The sequence below is a fragment of the Cuculus canorus genome, chromosome 12 (assembly GCF_017976375.1).
Source record: "Cuculus canorus isolate bCucCan1 chromosome 12, bCucCan1.pri, whole genome shotgun sequence".
NCBI classification, from domain to species: domain Eukaryota; kingdom Metazoa; phylum Chordata; class Aves; order Cuculiformes; family Cuculidae; genus Cuculus; species Cuculus canorus.
The window spans coordinates 2,312,556-2,339,780 of record NC_071412.1 but is presented as its reverse complement, the minus strand read 5'-3'; the positions used below and the strand labels follow the sequence as shown (position 1 = coordinate 2,339,780).

General features: G+C 42.4%; 1 protein-coding gene across 7 annotated transcripts in view; it reads right to left on the bottom strand.

Moving 5' to 3' along the window:
* Positions 1-23,665, bottom strand: part of RAB27A (RAB27A, member RAS oncogene family) — a 33,960-nt gene extending 10,295 nt beyond the window's left edge. The window contains exons 1-3 of one of the 7 annotated variants that reach the window (XM_054077858.1): positions 23,550-23,647; positions 11,361-11,478; positions 72-108 (exon numbers count right to left, since the gene is read on the bottom strand). The gene's annotated coding sequence lies outside the window, so the exon portion shown is untranslated. Of the gene's footprint in view, positions 1-71; positions 109-2,100; positions 2,263-11,360; positions 11,479-23,144; positions 23,282-23,549 lie in introns of those variants that run through there. The other 6 variants (XM_054077856.1, XM_054077859.1, XM_054077857.1 and 3 more) reach the window with 6 other exon arrangements.
* Between the last annotated feature and the right edge of the window lie 3,560 nt (positions 23,666-27,225).

Here is a 27,225-nt window from a genome sequence, read left to right as displayed (position 1 = left end):
GTTTGTTTCATCTTTTAAATCCTTCCCCCTCTCAGGGAAGGAAAAAAAAGAAGTAAAATCGTATTGCCTACCTTGTAGCTCTACAAAGAGTCTTTTCATTGAAATGCACTAGAAGAAAGGGAAAAATATTTTAAAAAGCAAATCAGAAGGTTTTTACTAATGACTGGATTTGATTTAGATTTCCATCTCTTATATGGTGTTTCTTTTGCCCTCAGATGTTCTCCAAGAGCAAAGGGCTGTGTAAGATCCCCCTCTAAGTTCTTTTGGCTTTAATACCCCTAAATTAATTGTTGCTTGAAACGGCTTAAATGCAAATCTTAGGGCCGGTATATTACACAAAAACAAGTTAGCTTCATGTCTTTCACTGTGCTGTCCCACTTGCACAGAAGTATTTGCCTTGGATCGTTCGTATTTTGTCGGCTACCTATAGGTATGCAGAACATTCTTTTATTAAAAGATACACGATAGCACCCCCTAATCACTGCTAATTTAGCTGTAAGAAAGGCGATTTATCTTACGCTTTGTGGAAGACCTTATGGAGAAAGAAGGGGTGCTACAGCTCTTATTGGAGCTGGAAGAAACTCTTACGGTTCAGCTGCACCCTTCCATGAGGCAAAGCTCAGTGAAAGCTGTAGTGGAAATAGAAAGGTCAAGGTTAGACCTTGGGAAAGTAAACCCTAAAGGTATTCCTAGGGTTATTATACAATCTGGAGAGTATCTGTTTGGACAAACACGCCGCATCATTTGGACCACTTAAACCTCAACTCTCCCCAAGGCTGGTAACAAACAGAATTTGCAGAAGACTGGAGGAGGACTAGGAGCCCTTCATAAGAATGACATGAAAATGCCTTCTAAAGGATTTGCTCGAGCAGGAAATTTTCTCCCGAGGCTTTTGAAATGCACACACCTTTCGCTGCACCCCGTAATGTCAATCTATTATTCAAATATCACCAGGGAGTGGTGCTTGTGAAACCCTGCACAGTTAACCTATCCTCGAAGACATGCAAAGAGCTATTTTCATAGCAGTTCCAAGCCTTGTCCTCCTCCCTGTACAAATATTTAAGAAGTGATCTCCACCCTCTACTTCTAAGACCTGCAGTCACAGGGCCCAGACACATCCAGCTCCACACAAGACAAATAATATACGTATTCATGGCAAAGTATCTTCACAGCAAAAACTGCTGGGGACTTTTATTTTTTAAGTCATGGCTCTGTTACTATAAACTCATCTCATTTTTTTGCTTTTCAATTTTGCCTTTTTTCTTAGTTTGTTTTAAATTAGTCTTTAGGGCTTCACACCTTCTAGTCCTCCCTTCCACATTTCTATCCCTCCTGTATCAGAAGAGTGGGCGGTAGAAAAGGAAGAATCACAAAACATTGGTGGTACAATTAGAAATCATGAGGTCATCAAAAGAAAAGAATATTAATTGCTTTTAGAATGATCATTCTCAAGTCTTGCTTCTAAGAGTAAAATCTCAACTGAAAAAAAAAGTCAATGATGGACACAGTTTTAGGCTCCACATCAAACTTTTTGCCTTTTGCAAACCCCTGGGGCTTGAAGCCCACGTAGCTCTGGCTTTGCAGTTCACATACACACACGTCCAGATCACGGCTCGCCAAGAAGGGATGCTCTGCAAAGCAAGTGCTGCTCCTGCTCAATGGATTTCTTAGTCCAAGGTACTTTTATGGTAACAGATATCAACATTAATACACTCATATTTTTGCCTCCAGGACACAAATAACACAACACTACTGTGTGATAAAACATTTAAGGCTATGGCAATGCTGGCCCTGAATAAATTAAGGAAATCTTGGCATGCCAGATTTCCCCTGTGCAGTATGGGGACAGGGAATATGCTTTCTGGACAAACATGCAACTCCTTTGCTGCCATAGAGCTGATGGAAGGGAGAAGGAAAGGTGAAGAAGGCAAAAAGAAACAAATAAATGAAAATACAAGCCAAAAAAACCAACCAAACAAACATCAAGCTGCAAATAAAAATGTGTAGACACACACAGAGCACAAAATCCAGGAAATCTGAACATGCTCATAATCAGACAGTCCTCAAGCACATCAGTTTAAAGTCAAATACACCACTTACCCCAAACTCTGCTAAACGAATAGTTAGGGCACGCTGGAGATACTACTTCTAGTAGGAGTATTTTCCTAGCACCACCTCTTTAGCACACAGCCAAGAGGCTTACGTGTCAACTGTTTGCATTCACGTTGACGGCTGCTCAGAGACAAAGAGGTGTGCCTCACGTCTCCATGTCTAAGGAGGGTGCTGCCTGACAGCACGGCTGGGACGCAATCACACAGCTCCCAGCTGCCATTGATCCATCTCAGAATAAATCTGTGCATGACCTACCTAGGAGCAGATGTAAAGTATCTGCTAATTCACACACAAACACCCCCCCTTAAAATGACTTCAATGTTCCTAACCAGTGTTTCCATACAAAAATGTATTAACAATGGAGTATATGGATTGCAGCTGTTCAGTTCTGCTCACTGCTTTACATCCTTCTCCCTCAGGTGCGAGAGGGATACAGCAGTCTCTAATGCAAAGTGCCCTTTTCTTTGTCTCTCGCACAGACTTGAGAACACTGCACTGCCCCACGGGTACCACAGTGAAAGCCGTATTTATACTACTATAGATTTCTAAACAAGAAAAAAATGGTTCTTGGGCAAGACTGGTTTATAAGGTATCACGTATGACATGACTTCAGACTTCTCCTCCCCCTGAACGGAGATCCAGCCCTCAATGGGCAGAGGGAGCACAGGGAAGGGGTTACATCCCTTATCACCTATCAGAGCAAGAGCAGACGACTCTGTTTAAGAAGGCTCCACGTACCTATATATATTTTTGCTGTATTTATAAATATACTGTGAAAAAAGTCAATGCTATTTAGAGTTCAAAAGTGCTTTGCAAAAGAAGGTTTCCCCAAATGCAGCTTCAGCCTTAAAAAGCAGTTGTGGTTGCACGGTTATGATTGAAGAGGCGGTGTGGGCCCTGCAGGAAGACGACTGCAAATCCCACACAGACAGGAAAGAAAAACACTGCAGGTTCCTCAACAGACAATGTGTAAACACAAGTACATGGTAATAATGCATTTGTACAGGTCTGATCATTCTGCAAGTGCAAGTAAATTCATTCTGCAAACGCTTCTCAGCAGGACACTGCACAGACTTCAACAACTGCAGTAGCTCTTTTACACATCACCTGATCTGCTACAGCAGAAGCACCAAGAAAGTGATCTGGACCTCAAAGATGTTCGCTAATCCTGTCCCGCCAGCCCTCCGATCACACCGCAGCAAAGCCATAACCACATTCTTGCCTAGCGTGGGTGAAGCGTAGCAAACGGCCTCACCCTGCTCTAAAGCTTCACTGGCACCTTAATGCTTGCAAAACTGGTCACCATTAGACACTTGCCTGCTCTGTCGAAACAAGGGACAGTGTTAGACAATGTTCCTACTTAGTCAACATTTTATTAGAAGCGCCTTTGGCTAAAAACTGCCAGATATGTACAAATGTAATATAAATAGATTACGACCACAATTGTTATAAAATCAAGTAACTGCTGTGCTGGGGGGAGTAATAAACAAGCACTCGACTGAAACGTTCTGAGCTGCACTGGGGTTTTTGTGCAGAAAATACATGGCCTAGCTTGCTTTAATTAATCTGGGGTTGTTTAGCCTGGAGAAGAGGAGGCTGAGGGGAGACCTTATTGCTCTCTACAACTACCTGAAAGGAGGTTGTGGAGAGGAGGGAGCTGGGCTCTGCTCCCAAGGGACAGGGGACAGGACAAGGGGGAATGGTCTGAAATTCCACCAGGGCAGGGTCAGGCTGGACATCAGGAAAAAATTCTTCCCAGAAAGGGTCATCGGGCCCTGGCAGAGGCTGCCCAGGGAGGGGGGGAGTCACCATCCCTGGGGGGTTTAAAAGACAGGTGGATGAGATGCTCAGGGACATGGTTTAGTGGTTGATAGGAATGGATGGACTCAATGATCCTGGAGGTCTTTTCCAACCTGGTGATTCTATAATTTGGGCCAAAGTTAGACTTTCTGTGAGTTCTGTGACTTTTGTGTAATATGGATGTCAAGAAGTTTCTTCTCACAAATAAGAAGAAGAGATTCAGTTCCTCTGAGCATTTATCTTTTCCTTACTCTTTACTTGACACTTCACTGTTATGACTTTTTGTTTTCTAATGACTGTCTCTTTCTCAGAAGGATCCAACACATTTTAAGGGTGTGCAGGATACATAACGGAGTCTGCAAAAATACATGCAAACAAATAGGCTGTGAGGCCTTAGCTTCCAAACGCAGATGTCACTTCTATCTCAGCTGAAAATGCTCTAGGACGCTTTGTCAGCTGTCAGCATTGCTAGAACTGCAGGATTTGGCAGAGCAAGAAGAATTGACAGGCACACAAAGCACTATGAGAATGAATTACAATGGGAGATGCCAGGCATAAAATCATGATCCTGCCTAGAAATGGGGCGTAAAAGGGGTAAGTGAAGCAACAGGTCTGTCGATGTGGCGAGAACCTTGCCTAAGAGGCAAGAAAGCAACAAATTCTGGATTTCATTTCCAGACAGCCAGGGGAAACTGGGCATTGAGAAGCCAGGAAAGGAAACAACAGTTAGTTTTGCAACTACAACTGCATTTCAGTATAACCAAACTAAAGAACAGGAGGACGAATTTAAAATAACGGCCCAGTTACATAACAGAATGAAAGGCAGCACAGACCTGGAAAAAATAGAAAATAAAACCAGAGTTGTTACAGGTGATGCTCCAATATCACCCACACGGGCGCAGCTTCAACTTATCTGTGAAAAGTACAGCACAATCTCTTTTCCCTCGTCAGTTTCTACCATTTTTGTGCTTCATGATAAGAAAATACTGCAGATAAATAATGATTTACAATTCTATCTGATGAAAACAGCTAAACACCTTCTGAGAAGCAAGCGTGTACCATCTGAATAAACTCCAGAGTAGACTGAGAAAAAGAAAGCATTTTTCCTTTTTGTTTTTAAACCTCTTCCATACTACTTACTCCTTCTTTAACCATTCAATTGTTCCTCTAATAAAAGCATCCTTAACCATTCAATTGTTCCTCTAATAAACACATTAAACCACAATGCTTTCTAACTTAATGTGCAGTGCTTTTTCAATAATTTATAATCAGGAAATTGAGAGCAATACCCAGCATCTGCCCTTGATGTAACAACCACTCAATGCTTACCCACAGTCTAATCTTGACATTTATCAACACATCACTACGCTGTACCTGCTCTTGACAGTATCAAGGAATTACAAATTACAGTCTTACACAGATTTACAGTTTCCAACTCTTTCAATCGACCAGGATTTCACCCATAAAGCTGCTCATATTCACAGAAGAAGGGAAATACCCAGCAGTTTGCCCACCCACCCATTCAGCAACACTTGCAACTCCAGAAGGCCAAGGAAAAAGAGTACTCTTCTATTTCTGCCCTCAGAAATAGCCACTGAAAGACAAAGGAAAAGATCAAAAGAATCACACAGGATCATAAGAATCGAGCATTTCTTTAAGCTCTCCAGTGGTCAGGTTTCCCTGAAGATAACAAAAATCTCCAGCGGACAGCTAGAATAAGCAGACACACGAAAAAGCAGAATAAAGGGAATAAGAAAAGGTAAAAAAAAAGAATTAAAATTGTAAAAAGGAAGCACTTTCATATGTGCAGCTGGAATATAACTGAAGCAACGTCTCAAGGGAAACGTGCATGTACTCATGCTAAAGACAGCATTGTACCTTATTCTCCACCCATGTGGGCAATCCAGCAGGCAGCAATACGCATCAGCCAGGCCAGGCTGTTTAAGCCCATTAAAGCGCACAGTAAACAGCTACAGGAAAATATTTGCAGCCTCTCTATTATTTTTTTTTTTCTCCTCCAGGGCAGGAAAGTTCTCAGCTGCCTTCCACCTTGTTTTGCAGGACAGAGACATAAAATACAGATAATATTTCTCCAAAAGGTTACACTGCCAAGCTCATGAAAGACAAGATATCTGCTGCATTTTGCCAGATTATTATCTGGCCAAAGAAATTTGCCATGATTAGGTCAATTATAGGTCTACGGAAAATGTCAGGCAACAGGCAACCTACAGACACCACCTGGTCACAGTTAGACAAATGTGACACCCGCAGAGATCAGATACGAACTATAAAATAAAGCTGCATCATTCAGCTAACAAGATGTGTGCAAGCACAGAAAGGAGTAAGGCAGGAAACAAATACAGTGCAGAATTTAATCCACCTTTTCATCCTTTGGATTGGGTCTACCTGCTTCTCTTGTTTTTCATACGAGGTAAACTCCTTGCTAAATCTGTTTTTTTGATTGGAAGATGCAACAGCAGTTACTCTTCTTGGCAGCTGCTACCTTTCTTCAGCATTGTTGCTTTTCCATAATATCTGATCTGTCTTTATTTTTGGTGCAAGTCATTCAATACAGTTCAACAATAAATAACAGGGGGGACATGGTACAGAGCATTTCCTACATTTTGTGCTGGCTATTTAATCCTCAGAAAGTTTAACGTTTCCTCATTATTTAGATGACATTGAAATAGCCGAACATTTTGAAGTCCATCACAATTTGGTCTGTCTACACCTGCCAAATGAAAACAGGTAAGCACAAGGATTCCCAGCATTTTGGAGCAGGACTGATGTTCTGGATCACACTTCCAGATATCAGTGAAAACATCTCGTTCCTCAGAAAAATACACTGGTTAGCAAAGTTACTAACTGAATAATACAACGAAACAACAACTAATCAATATTCATTTCCAATCAGCTGGAAAATCTCTATTATCTACGATTATCAGGCATGACATTAGGAATAATAAGAAGTTATTTGTGGGAATATTTATTCAGAAGTGTTTCTTAAATGACAATTTCTCACCTAGCAAAAAGGGCAAAATAAAATCTGTGGGAAAACAAGGGAAACTATCAGTTGAGAAAAAGCCTGTCTAGTAACTAGAAAAGGTTATTTCTTCTACTTCTTAATCTAGAATCCAGTATGATTGGACTTGAAATCCAAGGAACAGTCAGAGATGCTAAGCAGGGAGGTGGTACACATGGATGGAGATGGAAAGATGTATCTAGATTGATAGAACCGAGTCTTGCAGCTAGAATTCAGCTTTCTTACGCTTTTAAAGACTGTGAAACCTTGACAGAAGCATCCTCACAGGTGCCAAGCTCACCAAGTTACTCCAGACCGTGCTGTCAGCCACTGCATTGCAGAGACAGTCCGAGCACTGCAGACTGGCAGCATGACACTTCAAAAGAATGGAGAGATGGGTCAGTCGTGAATAATCTGCTCTTAAGAGGTCTCAAAAAGGGACAGAGCCTTTGATTTCAGAGTCTGTTACAGCCACAGTCTGAGATTTTCAGCCAGTACTGGGCAGGATTTTTTAGTAAACATGTCTGGAAATACTAAGCGTATGTGATGCTTCCATGTTTCATAAATGCCATGAAAAGCTGAGAATACTCTGGGCTTAATTTAATGTGTCGATTACATCATAAAAGATCACTTCTGCCTGAAATAGAGCCAGGCAGTATTCAATAGGTCACATCGTGTTCTCTTCAAGTAGTTGAACATGTGACAGCAAAGCAGAAATCCTGGTCTGTGACAGCAAGACACGGTCATTTTGGAGCATTCTTACAGATCAAAATATGACTTAAAGTCTTTTAACAAAGCAAAGCTAAAACTGTAGGGTTGGGTTTCTATTTTTTTCTGCAAGAACTGAACAATAAGCCCATACTTTCAACGAGTCACTGGAACAGCTCCAGAACTGCAGCAAGTATTAACACTGTCCAAGCTCTTTATTGAGGTTCTGCAGTCAGCTAAAATATTCAGAGAGTGCTTTGGCAAAATCTGTGCCTCAATTGCTATCCTAGCACAGCTTCTTTTCTAGAGCCTCCAGGATGGGATAATGCAAAAGAAGCACCAATTAAGCAGGCTAAACTGCAGAACACAAAGCTTCCATTCAAATAGCCGGCTGGTTTTCAACCTGAGTTACCACCACTATTTATCTTCCTACTCTGATCAGAATACCATATTATAGCATGAATTATAATTAAATCTTAATATACAGTACAGACGGCTCAGACAAACAGCACAGCGAAACAGACTTTCTTACACTAATCCTTGTCACAGAGGTATGCAAGGAAAACAAAAAGAATCACAAGTCTAATGGTACAGTTTGTCCATACTATTCATTTTATAATAGTCATTCCCAGATGGAGGGAGGGACCCAAGACGGTTGTAGAGTAACACCCCTGGCTGAAACCTGGCAGCAGTTGTGTCCAGCCTTTCATGCTGTAGATGCCCTCCTGCGGAATCCTTCCTTAACATTTCAGGCATACATACACAGTATCCTCAGGTTTCCCTTTAACTGACCTACAACAACAGGCAATTTCCTACCTCTCCTCCACGAAGTCTTCAATTAAAACTATTATTCAGAATGTTTCTGTTACAGCTAAGAAATGGCAGCTGCGAGCTTACAGCACAACCACCTCTATAACCTGAGCTCCAGAAAAAATACACAAAGTTAGTCTAGGAAAATAAATTGCCAGACTAACTAACCCCAGCAGTGCAAGTTCCATAGAGAAAACGGCATCAAAGAAATGCAGATGTAGCTTTCATACCACAGAGGCTCCAGACTGCTTTCTTAACTTAATACTAAACTTTGCATACTTTGAAGAATCCAAAAATCTCACACAAACTGACAAATCAACTCCATATGACTATTTGCAATTTTTTACATTCCGCATTATGACTGAGAAAGGCATCAAACCTCTGAAATGAAAAACAGGATATAAAGGGTGAGTAGATATGAAAGAATCTTTTCAGATACACACTGCTGTGCTCAAGTCACAAGAAACTGAGAGTATGCAACGGCCCTGGTCCACCAAGAGCTGCAATTCAGAAAGACTAATTAAAGTAGGCACTGCTGTTTCATCTTCTACTAAAAGAGACTGACTTTGGCTTGCAGTGTTTAGTTTGATTTTAAACCAGTGCATATGATTTCCTGTAGAAGGAAATAAAAATCCAGTAATGAGATTCCAGTAAAAACAAATTCAGTACATGAAAGAAGAAAATCCTCGTTAGCACTAATCGGTACAGCTGCAGTGCCTATAGTGGAGCTAGGCTAACACACTCCAACTCACTCACTCCCAGAGGATTCCCACCTTGCCAAGATTCCAAATCTGCTTCTGTTCATACCAACAGCTGCACCACAATCCATCAGAACTCAATTTCTGTAAAGCAACTTTATTGCTATGACACAGCATTTAAACAAAATTCAGAAGCAGGCACTGTATTACTTCCTAGTTATGAAGCCAAACATTTTAGATCAAACGTTACTCTTAACTTTTTCGCCTTAAAAAGTTACTTCTGCTTCCCTTTGACAACAGCTTATTCCCCTCATTCCAGTAGGTTACGTGCCTCATCTTTTCCCATTAACTACTTTTAACATTTTTTTTTAATTCATTCTTTAAATTTGTATAGTTCCAGAATTTTTGTTGGTCGTCTTTTTTCCTATTTCTCTTTGATGTCATTCTTAGTGACATGTTTCAAGAATTCCAGATTAATTAGATTCCTAGTTTGCCTTTACCAGGCTTAATTCTAAGGGTGTTTTGTCTTAGAGAGTGTTGTAAATGAAAGACATGCAGGCAAAAAGCAAATATACCAAAACCCACTAGAAGTACGATGAGGGAAGGGGAGGCAGCACCACAACCTAGGATATTGGTTTGCTCTACGCACCAGAATCCCCACATTATCAAAATTTAATCCTCAAATAACTTAGGCTATTAAAAATCACTACCCTAAAATGGGCTAGAAATTGTTTCTGTAACGTACATTCAAAAGGCAGGTGTAAAGCAGTAATTGAAAAGCATTAGCTAACGGTAAATTACAATGAAGCAACTGTGACAACCAATCCATCCAGCACAGCACAGAGGAAAACCCACCAAGTCAAGCATTAACATCTACAGAAGTTCTTCCTCACGGTTATTTTATATAAGCTTTTTCATACTCTGCAGATGTCTAAAAAGAAACAGTAAAAGAACATATTTATTTAAACTACATTAATGAATATGTCACTTGCTTTCCCATAAACACAAGTCAAGGGGTGGTCATCAGGACTAGAAAAATCATCTTAAGAAAATTCTGTGCTAGACATCAGTTATTAAAACCCTGGGAAAGCCTTGTGACCTTCCCACTAAGTGGAGGAGAACACTGTTTTCTGTTCTCTGAACAACTCCTCCGTGGTTATTTACAGTTTACAAAACCTGGAGTTTTGGTCCATGATTAGAAAAACACCAGAAAATACATGGGCTAGGAAGGATGTCTGATTACAAATTCATGCTGGGGGTGGCAAGGGATGGCCTAGTCAGATGGGCACGTACATTTTGAGTTTCTTCCAGAGTAATAACGTCCCACTTCCACACCGCCTTTACCGTGATTAATTTTAGGATTGAAACCATTACTATATACCTCAACAAGGAACATCGACTAGATGAGCTCTCATGGTTCCGTGGAATCCCAGTTCTTTTGCTGATTAAAAATAACAGACTGTGCAACACACCATTTTTCTTCTTTTTTGTCATCAATAGATTTAGTGTACATGAGAACCAACACACTGAGGCACAACCCAGTTAAAAAAACACCATTCTAAAGGACTCTTTTATTAAGTATAATTAATTTGTATATGTTAATGAGAACAGGAATAAATAGAGGGAGAAAAGTTCCAGCAGTAGAACATTCAAAAATGCTGAGTTACTTTGTTCTGTATTATGGAATGTTATTTGCGCAGTCACTTTACCATCAAAGGCTGAATTCTACCTTCTGACTGTAGAACAAGTCTGACTTTAAACAGAAGGAGATGTAGGCTGATGACTTGGGACCAGAAAGGGCGTCTTACGGTTACCGAATCCAGACACTGGTCCCTGCAGTCATTTATTTTAACCTTAATTAAAACTTATCCAGGTTTATCTTGAAATCTGACTATTTTTTTTCGTGAAAATCAACGACCAAAGATGTACCAAAGAGCTGCAGTTTTGTCACGTACACCCAAAGCCTAGGTCTTACATAAGCCAGTATACCTCCTTGTTTCACATTAAATTTTCCCTCTGGAACATCAGGATGCAGCAACGCTGAACTGCCTCCCAAAATCAAAATATTTCAGGCGGTTTGTCAGAACTACAGCGACATTGTTTCAAAGCTCTTAAGGGAGGAACAGTTGGCATACAACAACTGTCAGCTCAAGGACAACAACGTTATAAATTCTACGGCAATAAGTAAAAAAGAGAAAGTGTTCACATACCTACGCTTACCAGCTGCAAATGGATCTGTAGTTTTCCAAGGGTACTTCAGTGACAACTTTCCTGACACAGTTCAGATCTCTTGAATACCATAGCCACGCAAAAAGAGCTGTTTCTCATCTACAGGTAATGTCAGCAGAGAAAGAAAAGAAAAACAAAACAGCGTAGCTCAGAATAATAGCTCTAAAATTCACAGACGCAAATCTGCCGGCCTCACGCAGCACCCTAATTACACTCAGCTGCTTGTCATGTGGTCTTGATGCCCGATCAAGTGATCTCTTTTCCTCCTTTTAAAACTAAGCAACATGGCTAACTAGATCTCCCTAAACCAGGTAGCAAACACTGAGGCTTTGCTTTACCTAGTGACCCTCCCCTTCTTGCCACAGAGAGAGGAAGTTGCAGTACGCCGCATTACAGAAAAATAGAACAAAATCCAGCAAAACGCAGTAGTCTAATGAAACACAGCGAGCACCAAAATGCTCACAAAACCTAACGAAGAACTCCAGTTTTGAGCCTCATTTTATTTTATGCCCTTATAGATGGCAGAAAAAAAAAAATCACTGGTAACAGAATTGGCAAAGACACCTGAGTTGAGACCACATGAGAAGGAGCTGGAAGGACCCGGGTGGCAGCGGCAGCAGCACCGGGACTTTGTGGGCACCCACTTCCAGCCCTTTCTGCTGAACAACTTCTGATGGCAACGAGCTCCAACAAGACCAGACTTAAGATGTTGCCAGAAACTTTCTGAACCACTGCAGCTAAACCTGCGAGCCTCCTCTCCAATCCTAAGGGATGCACACAGCCATTCTCCACATCCAAAGCATTTCAAGGAAATAAAGTTACTCATTTCACATGCAAACCAACTCTCTCTCAACAACAAGTCTATTCATCAGTGTCTGTTAACACAGACGTCCAACAAGCGAGATTTACGTGTCCGGCCACTTTGCAGCAGTGGCGTCTGCACCGAAGCACTTGCTGCATGGAGGTCCCTGCACTGGGTCCAAGGGATGGGAGAAGAATTCCACAGCCGCCTGCAGTCACCACGATGCCTCGTCTCCTCTCAAAAATGCCCTTGACATTACAGATGGTAACAGCAGAACTCTGAAAGGTGTGGACGAAGCGAGGTTTGCACTCACCATTTAAGATTGAGCAGATGTGAACTTTTACAGAAGACGGGTCAGCTTGCGCAACCCTTTCTTGTCTCAGTTTCTTTCCTCAACAGTATTTCAAGAGCAAAGAAGTAAGAAAATAAATTAAGGTTTCTACGATCACTTTCCAATCTTCCATTTAAGAAGTGCTGCAGATAGCCTGCTACAATGCCTAATGTATCCTTAAAACATTTGTCTACCAGCAAGAAAACAACTCCACAAGCTCCTTAGTTCACTTGTATCAGCTATCTCATCTGCTCTTCTGCAAATCAAGCAATTTTTATTGCGCCTTCCCCAGCGAACATCTAGGTTCTGGTACACAGAGCCGGCAAACAACTCTGTAGTGGAACATGTTTTCATGCCCTACCTTAGCATTTTTCTAGATTTAACTAAAATCAATTTCTTTCACATTTTAGAACAGGCTTTAATTTTTACAACTCTACCCATTCTTGGCTCATTCCAACCTTCTATAAACTCCACCAGTTAAAGAAGAACAGAGGAGTCCTTTATTTTGCTCCCACACACAGTAAAAAAGTTTGCGTTCAATTTTCAGCAGTGTGAACAGTTTCAATCTTTAATTGCTTCCCTGATCAACCCCAGCACGTTTGCTTCGTGTGAGGAAATATTCAGACCACAAGCACTGAAGAATTTCTGGTACCTGCTCCCAAGTGCAGAAGGAGGAACAACATAAGAAGAGTTGACAGACAAAGCAACAACACTTTTGCCATGTTGCCAACAGCCATGGGGGGTGGCTGCACACACCCAACACGGCTGCCTGGAAGGCTCAACCAGCAAGGCAAACCTTTTCCACACCGTTAAGATTTGTGCCATCCTTAAGGGGAAAGCAATTCATGATTTTCAGACTTCAGCTTTTGATTATAGGACAAAACAAGGCTTCTTAACTTTCCTCCTACCAACCTGGTGTGAGGAATACTAACAATTTCCTCTTCCCCCTTCCAGGAAAGGGTTTTATCCAAAACAGTAAGACTTTGCTAGGAAGCTACAGCTGCAATAAAGCTTATTTTCTGAGGATGAAGTAACATTGATCTCAAACTGCAGAGTTAGGACCAAAACAGATGTCTTGAGCTTACAAACTTGGAGGACATCAATGCTTGGTTATTTGAAGTATCTGGTTTAGAGAACATCAGTGTTTGGTTATTTGAAGTATCTGGTTTGGAGGAGATCACTGGTTATTTAAAGTTTCTGGTTTTAAATAAACACATTTGCCATGTCTCAGCAAATGCTGCACAAACAGCTGAGCCAACCCTGCTGTGGTGGGAGGAAGCACACGAAACCGGTCCAGCAGCAGCTGGAACACGAACCCCTGCAGCCAGCCCAAGGCACGCCTTCCTCTCGCTTCTGCCCCCACCTCAGGGGGCTGTAAACGCTTCAACAGTTTCTAAGTCAATGCAGGGGATCGAAATTACGTAAGATAAGTCCTGAAACTGTGAAATGTAGTTTTGAAGCTACAGCTTCAAAAGGAACACCCACCGATTTAGTTATCACATCTTCCCATCGTTTCCATGAGCAGGTTTTATGAACAAGATGACCTGAATGCATGGAATTCATAGCCGCCTTGTAAAAATGAGCTATGCTATACAGGCCTAGGAATTTAGGAGGAAATTTGAGGAGGGTCAAACACAGTAGACAGTGGGGAGCATTCTCCACCACAAGCATCGCAATATTTGCTTTTGTACGTTCCATGCTCTTGAAAAAAGCTGCAAGCATCTGAACTCCTCTGTAGCAGGTGCTTCCCCTAGAAGGAAATGGCTGGATTGTTACCTGTCTGACCATGGTTCTTGCAGGAATTAAGACATCTGCCACTGGAGACAGACACAGGGGAAGGAAAATATCTAGCAACAGGCCGTTTCAGATAATGCTACAGAATAGCTCATCTGTTTTCAAAGCCAAAAGCTGTGAAATTGCCCAACAGCAGTGTCAACTGCCTCCACTCTCCCCACTCCCAGATGACCCAATTCCACTGGAGTCTCCTCTTCAGCACTCTGACCAGTTCATGGCTTTTCCCAACACTCACCAAAAACTCAAAACGCCCTTCCCAATACTAGAGTCTTCACACACGCCTTCAACAGATGACCTGCAAGACCACAGAATGGAAACCAAACAGCAGGCAGCCAAGGGTAACGTTATTTGTTGGTGTTCACAAATCTTATCAGTGCCACAAAACCTCTGCTGGCAAAGAGGAAACTTAAAAATATGCAAGAGGAGGAAAAGCAGCCACTGGAGCGCAGTGCCTATGAACTGATTTGGATATACGGTGGCAAACTTCAACAAATGCCAGAGTACATGCTATACAGCAATTGTTTCACAATTTTACCTTATGAAACACTAAAAATGATGAGAAAAAAGTAAATAAGAAAAAAAATGAATATATCCACTAGTACAGGCAGATTCCTACAACTACAAAACAGAATTATAGTTGTTTCCTTGGAAGAAAGTCAGTTCCTCACAAAAAGACACACTGCAAAAAATTAGAGGGGTTGATGGGATACACTGCAAAGCAGAATTGACCAACTGTCACAGGAATGAGCTCACTACTTACTGCTGCAGCAGTCTGTAAATGCAGCAACATGCCAATAACTCGAGACAGAACTAAAAAGACCTGGAAGCAGGAGACAAAATCCTTTATATTGATTTTTTTCTGCTTTCCTCTCACCAATATTCCTCCAAGAAAAGAAGAAAGAAAAGACAACCCACACGCAGAAGATCACAAATGTAATAACTGAACCTTGCCGGCATCAACTCATGAAATACCGATTCAGTGTTTAAAATGAAAGTGGGTCAGGCAGGACTTCCTGCTACCCAAAAGGCACATCTGCTAAAGATTTAGTAATATGTTCTGTTCCAGGAACTGTAAGCCAATCAGGTCAGTTTGTATTAATAGTGACAGAGCTTTCCTTCAGCATTGCAAGAGATAAAGTATTAGTACGTTTAAGGTCAGCAGCAATTTAAACAGAAAAGACCTTCTTAAAAATAGTCCCCGCCAAGACAGGCTCCAGATGATTGACTTCCAAGAGTTACCAGGATCTCTTCAGGGATAGAAAAAAATTAACACTAAATTAATTGACATATTAAAAGCATCAATTTTGTTTTCATGGAACATCATACTGCCTAAAGACAGGAATCCTTCCCAGCAACTGAATACTTAACATCAGCACTTTGGAAAACTTCAAACCAAACTCCACCATCTTTTCCACAAGGAAAAACATCAAAAGATTGCTTCCTGGAAGAAAATTTCTTTATATTTGAAGATCCCGTTAGTATCTCAGAAAAAAATAGCAAAATTGTCCCAAAGAAGCAGATCTAATGATTTGTCAGTTCTGCTGAACTACAAGCTTACTGCCTTCACATCACATTCCATTAACATCAGTGTAGGCAGAGTCCATCTCGAGGCAACGCCAAGAGCATAGGTGCTTGCTCCGGATCTGAATGAAAAGGGAAAGCAAAGAAAAATTTAATTCCTGAATCAGTTTCTCTCTCTTGTTACAGTTTGGAAAGAAACTAATAGATAGAAAATCATTGCAAAAAAATACAGTGTCCACGTACAAAGCGTTAAGGCCCGGAGAAATGGTGAATAAAAAGTTCTATACTTAAAGCGGCAATAAGATGTTTTAGTGCACGAACAAACGTGACTCTTCATTCTGACTGAAATTAAGTAATTTGATCTTTTTGCACACAGGAAACAATATTTTGGCAACATCAACACCATTTCTCAACATAAGAAGGAGATGAAGCTGTTGGAACAACTCTGGAGGAGGCTACAAAGATGATCCGAGGGCTGCAGCACCTCCCATACGAGGACAGGCTGAGAGAGTTGGAGGAGGCTCCGAGGAGACCTTAGCGCAGCCTCCAGTACCTGAAGGGGCTACAAGAAAACTAGGGAGGGACTATTCACAAAAGCATGGAGTGACAGGACGAGGAGCAATGGGGATAAAGTGGAGAAGGGCAGATTTAGACATGAGGAATTTCATCCCCACCAGAGCGGTGAGGCCCTGGCCCAGGTTGCCCAGGGAAGCTGTGGCTGCCCCATCCCTGGAGGGGTTCCAGGCCAGGTTGGATGGGCCTTGGGCAGCCTGATCCAGTGGGAGGTGTCCCTGTCCATAGCAGGGGGTGGAACTGGGTGATCTTTAAGGTCCCTTCCAACCTAAACTATTCTATGATTCTATTTAAATTAAACCATCTGTACTTAAAAGAGGAACATTTAATGTAAAGACAGTTGAATTAGTCAACAAGCTACAGCTCTTCCGCAAGACTTACACTGGTTCCATGCATTGTAAAACTTAGGAAGTGGATCCCTGATTTCATGGAGAGAGCACCTAGCACAGTAACACATAAAGGCATCCTTACATTGTGGTAAGCAGCTGTAAAAGCACGCCAATAATCTGATGACTTTATCTTCAGTCTGAAGAGCTACATATCTTATTTTAGATCAAGGATCTTTATCTATGTACGAAAAGGGTTGACGACAAAGTTTATCTTTTAATTTAAAAATGTAGTACCTTTACAGAAAGTTGTTGTAAACCTGGAAAGAAACACATATAGCTTCCTTAGAAAGGGTTTTCAATGTTTTACGCTCGTATAATTTTAATACAGGCTTGAAAGTCTCTCTGATTTTTTTATTCATGGTTACGTATAATTGAATTGCATTTGTTCTTCGCAGTACCTGATCCAACACATCATCACCAAGTACAGAATACTGCTTTTTAAAACCGATCTCAGCAGAGTTCCAATTTGGGCACAACTGGGTTTTCTTTCCAGCACAAGATGATCCTGTTCAGATCCTTTGTAAATCTACTTAACAGGACAAGTGGTCCTTCACTCTCCCCATAAGTTGACAATGGGTGTCTTTTCACTTTGCTCTCAGGAGGAAATATTGAAAGGCTAGTTATTTGTACTGTTCAATATAGAGAGAGAAATGCCTCTTCCGAACTAGAGAAAAGTAGGACTTCTTGGAGCAAAGCTCCAAGTTTGTCATGAAAAAAAAAAAAAACCCAAAAAACAAAAAAAACAAACAAAAGCAAAACAAAACAAAAAATAAAGCTGAAATGAGGACATGCCTCTCAGCCTGGTTTGCCAAGGAAACAAAGCTTCTTAGAAAGAGGAGCAGAGACTTGAATTGCTCTCATTTCTGCCTTCTCCCCCAGTCAATCACAGAGGGGAAGAAGCCACAAAGATATGAAGTTTCTTTACAGTTTGTGAACAACAGGCAGCTGGATAAAGGAAAGGGCCAGGCGCCCGCCTTCACTGGAAGCTGGCAGTTACCGTTTTCCAGTTCTAGAAGGGGGACCCACCAGCTCACCAAGTCGTACACGTGTGGCTCTAGACTAGCCACAGCACACACTGTGTCAACCACTCAATTTTACATTTACTTTCGATTTGGATTTAAAGATTTTTTTCTACTTAAAAGCAAATTAAATTTAAGCACATCTATTATTAAAAAGAAGAATTTAATAGATTAAAAACTAGTTGAGTTTCACTGTATTAGCAGTTCAAATTTTTGTGGGTTTACTTTTTGGTTTTTTACACCTACTAGAAAGCATGATTCTACTCCTGTAGCACGTTCTTCTCATAGGTCGTCCAAAGCCTGCTCTTCAGCTTCTACTGACAGATCTCAGGCCCTGTGCTGTGCACTGGGTGGGATATCCAAACTGACAACCCTAGAAAGCTATAAAACAAAGATCTATAGTCACCTCTTCTACTTCATAGCGAAAGAACATTTAAAAATACCTGTTCCTGAAACAACTCCAACTGAGGGCCGCATTTATCAAAACTAAAATTATGAGAGCTTTGCTATCAAATTCAGAAGAAACACAATCAATTTCAGACCGTACCATCTTCAGACTTGGATGACACCATGCCTGTACAGAGATGTCTATCCCAACACCGCTCTAATGCAAGAAAGAATATGGAAAAGTTAAGTATATCCAGACAGTTTATGCCCCAGCAGTAAAGACCCGTCAAGGTGAATCATCGTTGGAGGAGAATGTCAGTGAAGCATGTGCAGTTGCTTAAAGTGCTGGCTGAGAAACACTCTGTCGCAAATGGATGATACCAGCAGAGACAGAACCCAAACCAATATCAGTGTTTTTTGGTCACATTCAGTCATGCATAAAGTTTGGTTTGGAACCAAACAAGTGGGAGGAGGGGAATTAATTCATATTTGTGATAAGAAAAAACAAACGAACAAACAAAAATCCGCTATCCAACTTTTTGCTATCATCCACATTCCAAATATTAGCCAGGCTTCAAAGTCCACTTGGAAAGCACGACCCACTGGCGGTAACAACGACAGCAACTCATCTCTCACGGAAACATTGCATAAAACAGTTCCACAGAACAAGCGACTCACATAACTGCTAGCTCTGAGCAATACCCTGAAGTTTTCAAAATGCATCACGCTCCACGTTAGTCATGTAATTATCAGCAAGGATCTGCAGGAGGAACGGAATTTCCCTCAGTAACTACTAATATGAAACATTACACCTGCAAGACTACTGGAGACAGAAGAAAACCAGAAAAACTGCGGTTTTTATCATAAAAATAAAACTTTTCTCTTCCTCCCGCCCAACAAGGTGCTTTATTAGCCCTTATCACTTATAGCAGTCTTCAGTCTAGTCCAAATATTCCTGTTCCCCAAGGATGTTATTGGAAGGAATTGTTTTCTTTCTTGTCAGTTCACAGAATAATCTTTTTCCCCACAGCTCTCAGACAGAGCAGCTAAGGGCAGAGGCCCTCGGAGTAAAACTTGGTAGGCTTCAGAGACACCATGCTGTTCACTCTCATGGTAGTATAGCAGCGATCGTGAGAGCACCGCCATTTCGAAGCATTTAATTAGGAATGGGAGAATGGCTTTAAAAGAGGAGGACTTCTGCAAGAAAACCTTCATCGCTTCCTAATGACATAGGCTGCCTCGCAGGTTAATGTGCTTAACAGACATAGTATAAAAATCGTATATTGTTTGCAATTTTGTTTTGTGTTCTGCTGTTTCTAATTCAAACCTGAAAGGGGCTTACACACCTGAAATCTCACCTACCCTTTCCAACAACATACACTGGTCTAATAAAAGGCATCACTCCTACTCGTGGAGCTCACCTTACCTGAAAGGATAAAAAACCCCTACATTTTAAGTAATACTTAACTATTTTGCTATTTATTCCTTTGACCTTTTATCACCTTTTCAGCTGAGAGCTGTACACACAAGCAGTGAGATGGCCAGCTGCAAAACTGCAATCACAAACTCCAAAGTTAATCTGGAATCAGCTACGTGATTTGTGTAGCTGTTGTCCTTGAACCCATCCAGTGTTTTATTTGCGTATAAAATACTTCAGCTATGTATACTCCTTACAGTCCTTTCGGTCACATCCCCTCTACACAATCACTGCAGAAAGTGTAGAGTAATTTTCAAAGTACTATTTGTTGCCCACAAACTTAACTTTTAATTTAAAAACACTGCTCTCTATCTACCAACTCCTTTTTTCCACTGCAAGTCACAAATGTGTAGAAAAGCTGTACTCCTACAAAGCTTGTATCTTCATTACTGCTTCCTGCCCCTTTCCTACCTTGCTACCAGTCTCCACACTGTCTTCCAGAAGTGCCTTTATCCAATAGGGCTTAGTCTTACCCATTTCTCATCAGTAAAAGTATCAGACATTAAGGAAGGGAAGCATTACGGGAAACGAGTTTGCAAACTCAGAAAAAATAGCACTGTCTTGGTTTACGTTTTGATACTATCTTCAGACTTGTAAAAGCAAGGACATTTGGGTTTTCTTTCTTTCCCCTGCAGTACTTTAAAATACTGAAGAACTTGTCAGATCAGCTGCAAAGTGCTGGCCAGCATGTGGAAAGGATCCCAGTCCTGGGTACTATGCAAAACGGTCATATGCATATCAGAGTATTTTCAACCCCTTGGAGCCACAGCAACATCACAAGAAAAAAGTTATGCAGGTTCTCTGTCATATTTTAATCTGTATGCCATAACTTAGTCCTCAAAGCTTATTAGATTGGAAAATAAATCACAGACATTGAGACTGCTTATTACAATAATCAAAAGTAAATTCTGTCGTATTATGTATGAAGACAAAACAATATAAAGAGGTTGCAGGAAAGAAATTAGGGGCTAGGATTTCGCATCCACTATGCTTTTACCTCCGCTGGAGATAAAAGGGTATGATCTCAGCTGATTTAATGTGGTTCAAGTTAGTCCTGCCTTCTGACAGGGATGCAGTTTTCAAACTAAGACAACCAAAAAAGAAATGAAGAAAAGCAATCTCATAATGAGATGCTATTCCCAGAGGAAGACAGGTTGGGAATGTATTTATATAAATAGCTGTAAAAAGCTGCCTTTTAGATAAGTATTTCTTAAACCATGCTGTACTTTAATAAACTTTTTAGCCACGTTTGAAGTCACTTCTATAAACACAATTATTTCCAGCATGAGTAGTATCTGCAAGACAGGGGGAGCAAAAGCAGGTCTTTGAGCACTCAGCTATAAATATGTAAGTAACCCTTTGAAATTACTGAAGAACAAACTTAACTCTCCGGAGGACCAGACAAATATGTGGAGTACAATAACACAGCTTTAATACAGAAGAAGGTACTTGATAATTAACTATTTAAATCATAAGTTAAATACATTTTAAAAGCACCTTGTTGTAATTATTTGCCGAGACACTAACAGGGGGAAGAAAAAGCGTTGTCATTCTTTACACTCAATCTCCAATGCCAATTTTGCCTGTTTCCAAGTTAAATCCTTATAAGCCCTCTGTTTACCATAACAGACTGCACTTACTGATGGGGTTGACCTCTAAGTCCAGGGTTACACTAAAAACTGACAGATTAATCAATGGTCATTATGCCAGCACAGCAGATACCTGGCAGCAAGAGAATCGCCAAGGATCCAAAGAAGATACACAAGGATTACTGCTCATAATACTTGTTTCTGTAAACGCCAAAAGCTAGTTAAAAATTCTTTTATCTCAACAATCTTCTCTTTGAAAGAAAAGGAAATGTGTAGTCAAGTGATAAAATGTGTTCTCATGTTAACGACAGTGATGAGATGAAAACAAACTTACTGTCTGGTTTTAGATATCTGTCTGCAGATGAGAAATTGTAATAGCTGTACAGTGTAAGCTGTAGCACATTCCCCCACCCAGAGCTCCTCTGTGCAAGAGATTAAGTAGATGTAAAATTAGAACCCTGAACAAGAAACACAGGAACATGCCGTTCTTTTTTCCATCTTCTTAACCATGCTTTTGAGACGTCTTTTAGCATTACAAATATTATCCCTACAATTACATATGAACATTTGAAATGCATATTAAATACTTTTCCTTGGCTGGAAAATAATTGGAACAGTCACAAAAGTAGTATAAGTCTGTGAATAAAAAAAGGAAGGGGGGGGTGAGAAGACCAGTCTACATAAGAATAGATTTCCAAGAAAAGGCAGGCAGAATAGATTTTAAAAATTGTTTAGTGCTGTTAATGCATTTTATGTGTGGAAATCAATAAACATTTTGTAGAGTTGCAACCAAAACTACAAGTATAGAGAAACTTCACCTTGCCAATAACATCCAGCAGAACTCCGAACTCCAAACACGCGTTTGTGTTATCGTGATGAAAAATTCATAAGCACCAATCGTTAAGGAAAGCATTGGAGGAGTCATACGATCAGAAAGCTCAAAATACACCTGAAGCATCTCTAAGGAGAGATAAAATTAAAGCTGGATGGTTTTGACAGTAGTGTTCAAGGCCAGGTTGGAAGGGCTTTGAGCAACCTGGTCTGGTGGGAGGTGTCCCTGCCCATCGCAGGGGGGTGGAACTGGATGATCTTTAAGGTCCCTTCCAACCCAAACCATGCCATGATTCTATGATCATTTATACTTGGCTAGCACTATTAAAAAAATACTACTTGTGAGGATTAATTGATAAGTTTTGCTGCAGCTGTTCTGTATGTTTAATTATCTTGTAACATAAATCTGTCTTGTATCAAGAGACAACATGCAGACACATGGATGAAGAACCTGAAAGAATAAATGCTATCTTAGAGCTGCAAGGATTTATTGATATGCTTAATTGTCTTGTAAGATGTAGTTGTTTTAGGTCAAGAGATAACTTGTCTTAGGGCTGCGAGAACTTATTAATATGCTTAATTTATTAACATGCTTAATATGCTGGCCAGGGAGGTGGTGGAGTCACCATCCCTGGAGACCTTTAAAAGACAGGTAGATGGAGATACTCAAGGACATGATTTAATGGCAGATAGGAATGGTTGGACTCGGTGATCTAAGAAGTCTTTTCCAACCAGTGATTCTATGATAATTAACATGCAAGATGTAGCTGTCTCAGGTCAAGAGATAACCTGAAGGAAGTCTCCAGACGTGGTTCGATAACCTAAAAAAATACGCACTCCTTGAGGACGTAGATGGTTCTTTGTCTCAACCCCGTCCATGCAGCCCTGCTTCTGTCAGACGGGATGCCTTCTGCAGAAAGGCCTCCGATTCAGTGCTGAATCGTAGCATAAATGTAGTGCCTTTGCTTCGAAGACTTTGTTCTCTTCAATATTTTATCAGTGAATAAGTGTTTCTCACACTACTTCGGTATTAACAGAACCTGGTTACTTACACAGATAGAAAAACAAGGCCATTTTTCTGCTGGATTTCCATTTCCTTAGATCCGAGACGACCAAAGCCTCAGCCCAGACCACGCAAACCAGCCGGGAGGAACCCGGGAGCAGCGCAGCGCTCGGCAAGAACCGAGAGACCTGTTGCTGCCGAGGACGAGAGCTCAGCGCGGCCCGGGGAGGAGGCACAGCGCTGCCCGGGGAGACACAGCGCGGCCTGAAGAGACACAGGGTTGCCCGGGGAGGCACAGCGCTGCCCGAGGAGGCACAGCGCGCTCGCGCCGATCCGCGTGAGGGGCGGCAGCTGCAGAACCGCAGAGCCGCGGGGGGGCTCCGGCCCTTCACCCCCGGTCAGGGCCGGCGGAGGGGCGGGCGGCGCCCCCGGCCCGCGATCAGCGCCCCCTTACCTGCTGCCCCCGAGCTCCCGCGGCGCCGCCTCCCCCGCCTCGTTCCGCCGGTCCCGGCTGCAAACGCGCCTTTTCCGTCGAGCGACATCACTTCCCGTGGGCCGGGGCGGGATCCGCCGCGCCCGGGGCGGGATCGGCGGGCGGGAAGGGGCCGGGGGGGCCGCAGCGCTGCCGTGAGAGGGGGAGCGGGCGGGTGCGCTGAGCGCCATCGACCCGGGGCTGCAGTGCTGCCGGGGGAGCGGCACCGCCACCGCGCCCGCACCCCGCGGGGCTGACCCGCAGCACCACAGAGCCGTGCGGGCTGGGAGGGACCCTAAAGGGCACCCGGTTCCAAAGGGGCCTTAAAGGTCACCCTGTTCCGAAGGGACCTTAAAGATCATCCAGTTCCACCCCCTGCCATGGGCAGGGACACCTCCCACTGGCTCAGGCTGCCCAAGGCCCATCCAACCTGGCCTTGAACCCCTCCAGGGATGGGGCAGCCACAGATTCCCTGGGCAGCCTGGGCCAGGGCCTCACCACCCTCAGAGTGAAGAAATTCTTCCTTATGTCCAGTCTAACTCTGCCCCTCTCCAGTTTATACCCATTGCCCCTGTCCCATCCCCACAAGCCTTTGTGAACAGCCCCTCTCCAGCTTTCCTGTAGCCCCTTCAGGCACTGGAAGGTCGCTCTAAGGTCTCCTCAGAGTCTTCTCTTCTCCAGGCTGAACAACCCCAACTCTCTCAGCCTGTCCTCCTATGGGAGGTGCTCCAGCCCTCCGATTATCTTTGTAGCCTCCTCTGGACCTTTTCCAACAGCTCCATCTCCTTCTTATGTTGAGGATTCCAGAACTGGATACAATACTCCAGATGAGGTCTCCTAAGAGAGGAATAGAGGGGCAGAATCCCCTCCCTCGCCCTGCTGGCCACACTTTTGATGCAGCCCAGGGTATGGTTGGATGCAGCATTCCAGGTGGGGTCTCACTAGAACAGAGGGGCAAAATTGCCCTCTCAAACTGCAGCCAAGATCTAATTGAGCATCTGGGCTGCAAGCACACATATTCCTTCAGTCTTATAACAACTATAGGGTTAACATCACCCATGAACGTTCATGAAGCAAAACAGAGAGGGAAAATAGGCTTGCAAGGTTGATGTCCACTGATACCAGTAGCTACTGTTACAAAAAGTGGAATATTTTTTATTTAAGCTAGACTTTCATCTAAGTAATTGTAACTTTTGAAAGTTAGACAGAATGTCCCTCTGATCACATTTTCTTTCAAGCAGTGTTTTTTCCACTATTCATTCTTTGAAGATAACATCTTGTGTTCAGTGTGATCTGTGCTGAACAGATGTGGTTTTTTTCTGTAATCACCTCTGTTTGCAGTCTTTCTCTAACATGCAAGGTCAAGCAGAGAGCTGGAGCCAACTCCAAATTAGCAAGAGTTCTGACTGCTGCAAAGTTCATAACAATATTAAAAGTAGACCTTGGAAAGTAATGGAATATATAGAAGATTTCTGGGAAAATATGCATGGGAATGCACTTTCTGGGAAAATGTGCAGAATCTATTCTGTAACCAGCTTTTGTCTCGTTGCACACAACTGATGGAAATCGCTCTCTCGTGCTGCCCAGGCCTGAGAAGGGTGCTCGCTTTCTAAACCTCCAAAATGAGTCTTCTTAGAGTTATTTGCCAGCGTTTTTGACATCACCACAACCATGGATCCAGTGAGCTGACCCTGCTGCTACCCTATACAGCTGCTCAACAAACCCACTTTCAATCCAGCAGTCTCAAGAACTCAGCAAGCAGTCCTGAGCCGAGCCACAACAATAACCCTTCTGTCTGCTGTTCAGACATCCTCTGTCTCGAGACTTTTCTAAATCAACTGCCATCCTTACTGGCCAAACTTCCAGCAACTGTGCTTGCAAAGCGCCTGTTTAGACTTCAGTCACGCCTTTTTAAAATAGCCTTTTCAATATATAATAGTCTTGTAAGCGAAGGAAGCTGCTGGAATCATCATAGCATAGACTCACCATAGACTGCTGGCCTTTCTTCCTGCCCAAACAAGATCTCTCGAATGCTCGGCTGTACTTCCCAGTGACCCTTCTCCTGCCTTCCTCTCACCTTGGCTTTTGTAAAGCCCATCCACTGCCTCCATCTGTCCCGTTGTTCCTAGCTTTAAATAAAAGCCCATTAGCCTGGAGAAGAGGAGGCTGAGGGGAGACCTTATTGCTCTCTACAACTACCTGAAAGGAGGTTGTGGAGAGGAGGGAGCTGGGCTCTTCTCCCAAGTGACAGGGGACAGGACAAGAGGGAATGGCCTGAAGCTCCGTCAGGGGAGGTTCAGGTTGGATATCAGAAAAAAATTCTTCACAGTAAGAGTCATCGGGCACTGGAACAGCTGCCCAGGGAGGTGGTCGAGTCACCTTCCCTGGAGGTGTTTAAGGAACGGGTGGATGAAGTGCTGAGGGACATGGTTTAGGGAGTGTTAGGAATGGTTGGACTCGATGATCCAATGGGTCCTTTCCAACCTTGTGATTCTGTGATTCTGTGAAGGAAAGAATTTCTTCCCTTGCCCTGTCCAAACAAGCTTCTGTGTTAAAATCAAAATATGAAATAAGTTCCTCCCAAGATCTGCAGGTTTGTATGTCTTTTTAGATTTACCCAAGTCCTGAAATAGCTTCCCCGAGTCTCAGATTCTGGTCTCTCTCTGAGACTGATTCACCCCTACTGCAAGACTAACACTGTCCTGCTGAGCTACACGCTGGAGCACATCTACAAGGACAACCTGACTTTCAGGGAACCTGATCTATCAAACACCCACCCTAGCCTCATTCTTTCTGGAATGAAAGGCGCGTGGTACGTGTTCGTGTGTGTGTTTATACAAAGGCATAAACACAAGCCAGGGACACGGCTATTCAGTGCTGTTCCCCTCTCAGTTGTCTGTACAACTGCGTTCCCAACAGAACTGAAGTGATTATGATGCAACAAGTCGTTACCATTACAAAAAGTGGAATATCTTGATTTAAGCTAGAGTTAAGTTTCATCTAAGTAATGGTGTTCTCTGGAAGTTAGACAGAAAGTCCCTCTGACTGTATTTCAGACTGTTTTTTTCCCAGACACTGTTCATTCTTTGAAGATGATAACATCTTGTGGGAAGTATAATATGTGCTGAACAGATGTCTCTTCTGGAATCACCTCAGTATGTAGCCTTTCCCTATCTCTAAGGCAAGGTCAAGCAGAGACCTGGAGGCAGTTCCAAATTAGTGAGAGACTGTTGTGAAATTCGTAACATTAAAACTAGTCCTTGGAAATTAATAGAATATGCATAAGATTTATGGGAAAATTTATTTATCTGCATGTAAGTAGGAAATTATTCTGTCCCAGCTCTTGTCTCGCTGCACGTGATCGATGGAGATCGCTCCCTTGCGTTGCCCAGGCCTGATGAAGGATGCTTGCTTTCTAAAGCTCCAAAATGAGTCTTGGGAGAGTTTATTTGCCGGCATTTTCGGTATCAATAAGAACTGAAATGGTGACACAGTTACCAACGGCATTTCTCGCTCGGAGGCCCAGATCAGAAGCAATCAAAACAAACCCGTGAAGCGGAACCGGGCAGCCCTGACTTTCTTATTCCAGTTCCGTGGCGGTTACGTGAGGTCAGAGGCGAAGACGGGCCTTGAAACGCCGGGGACGCCGCACAGAAGC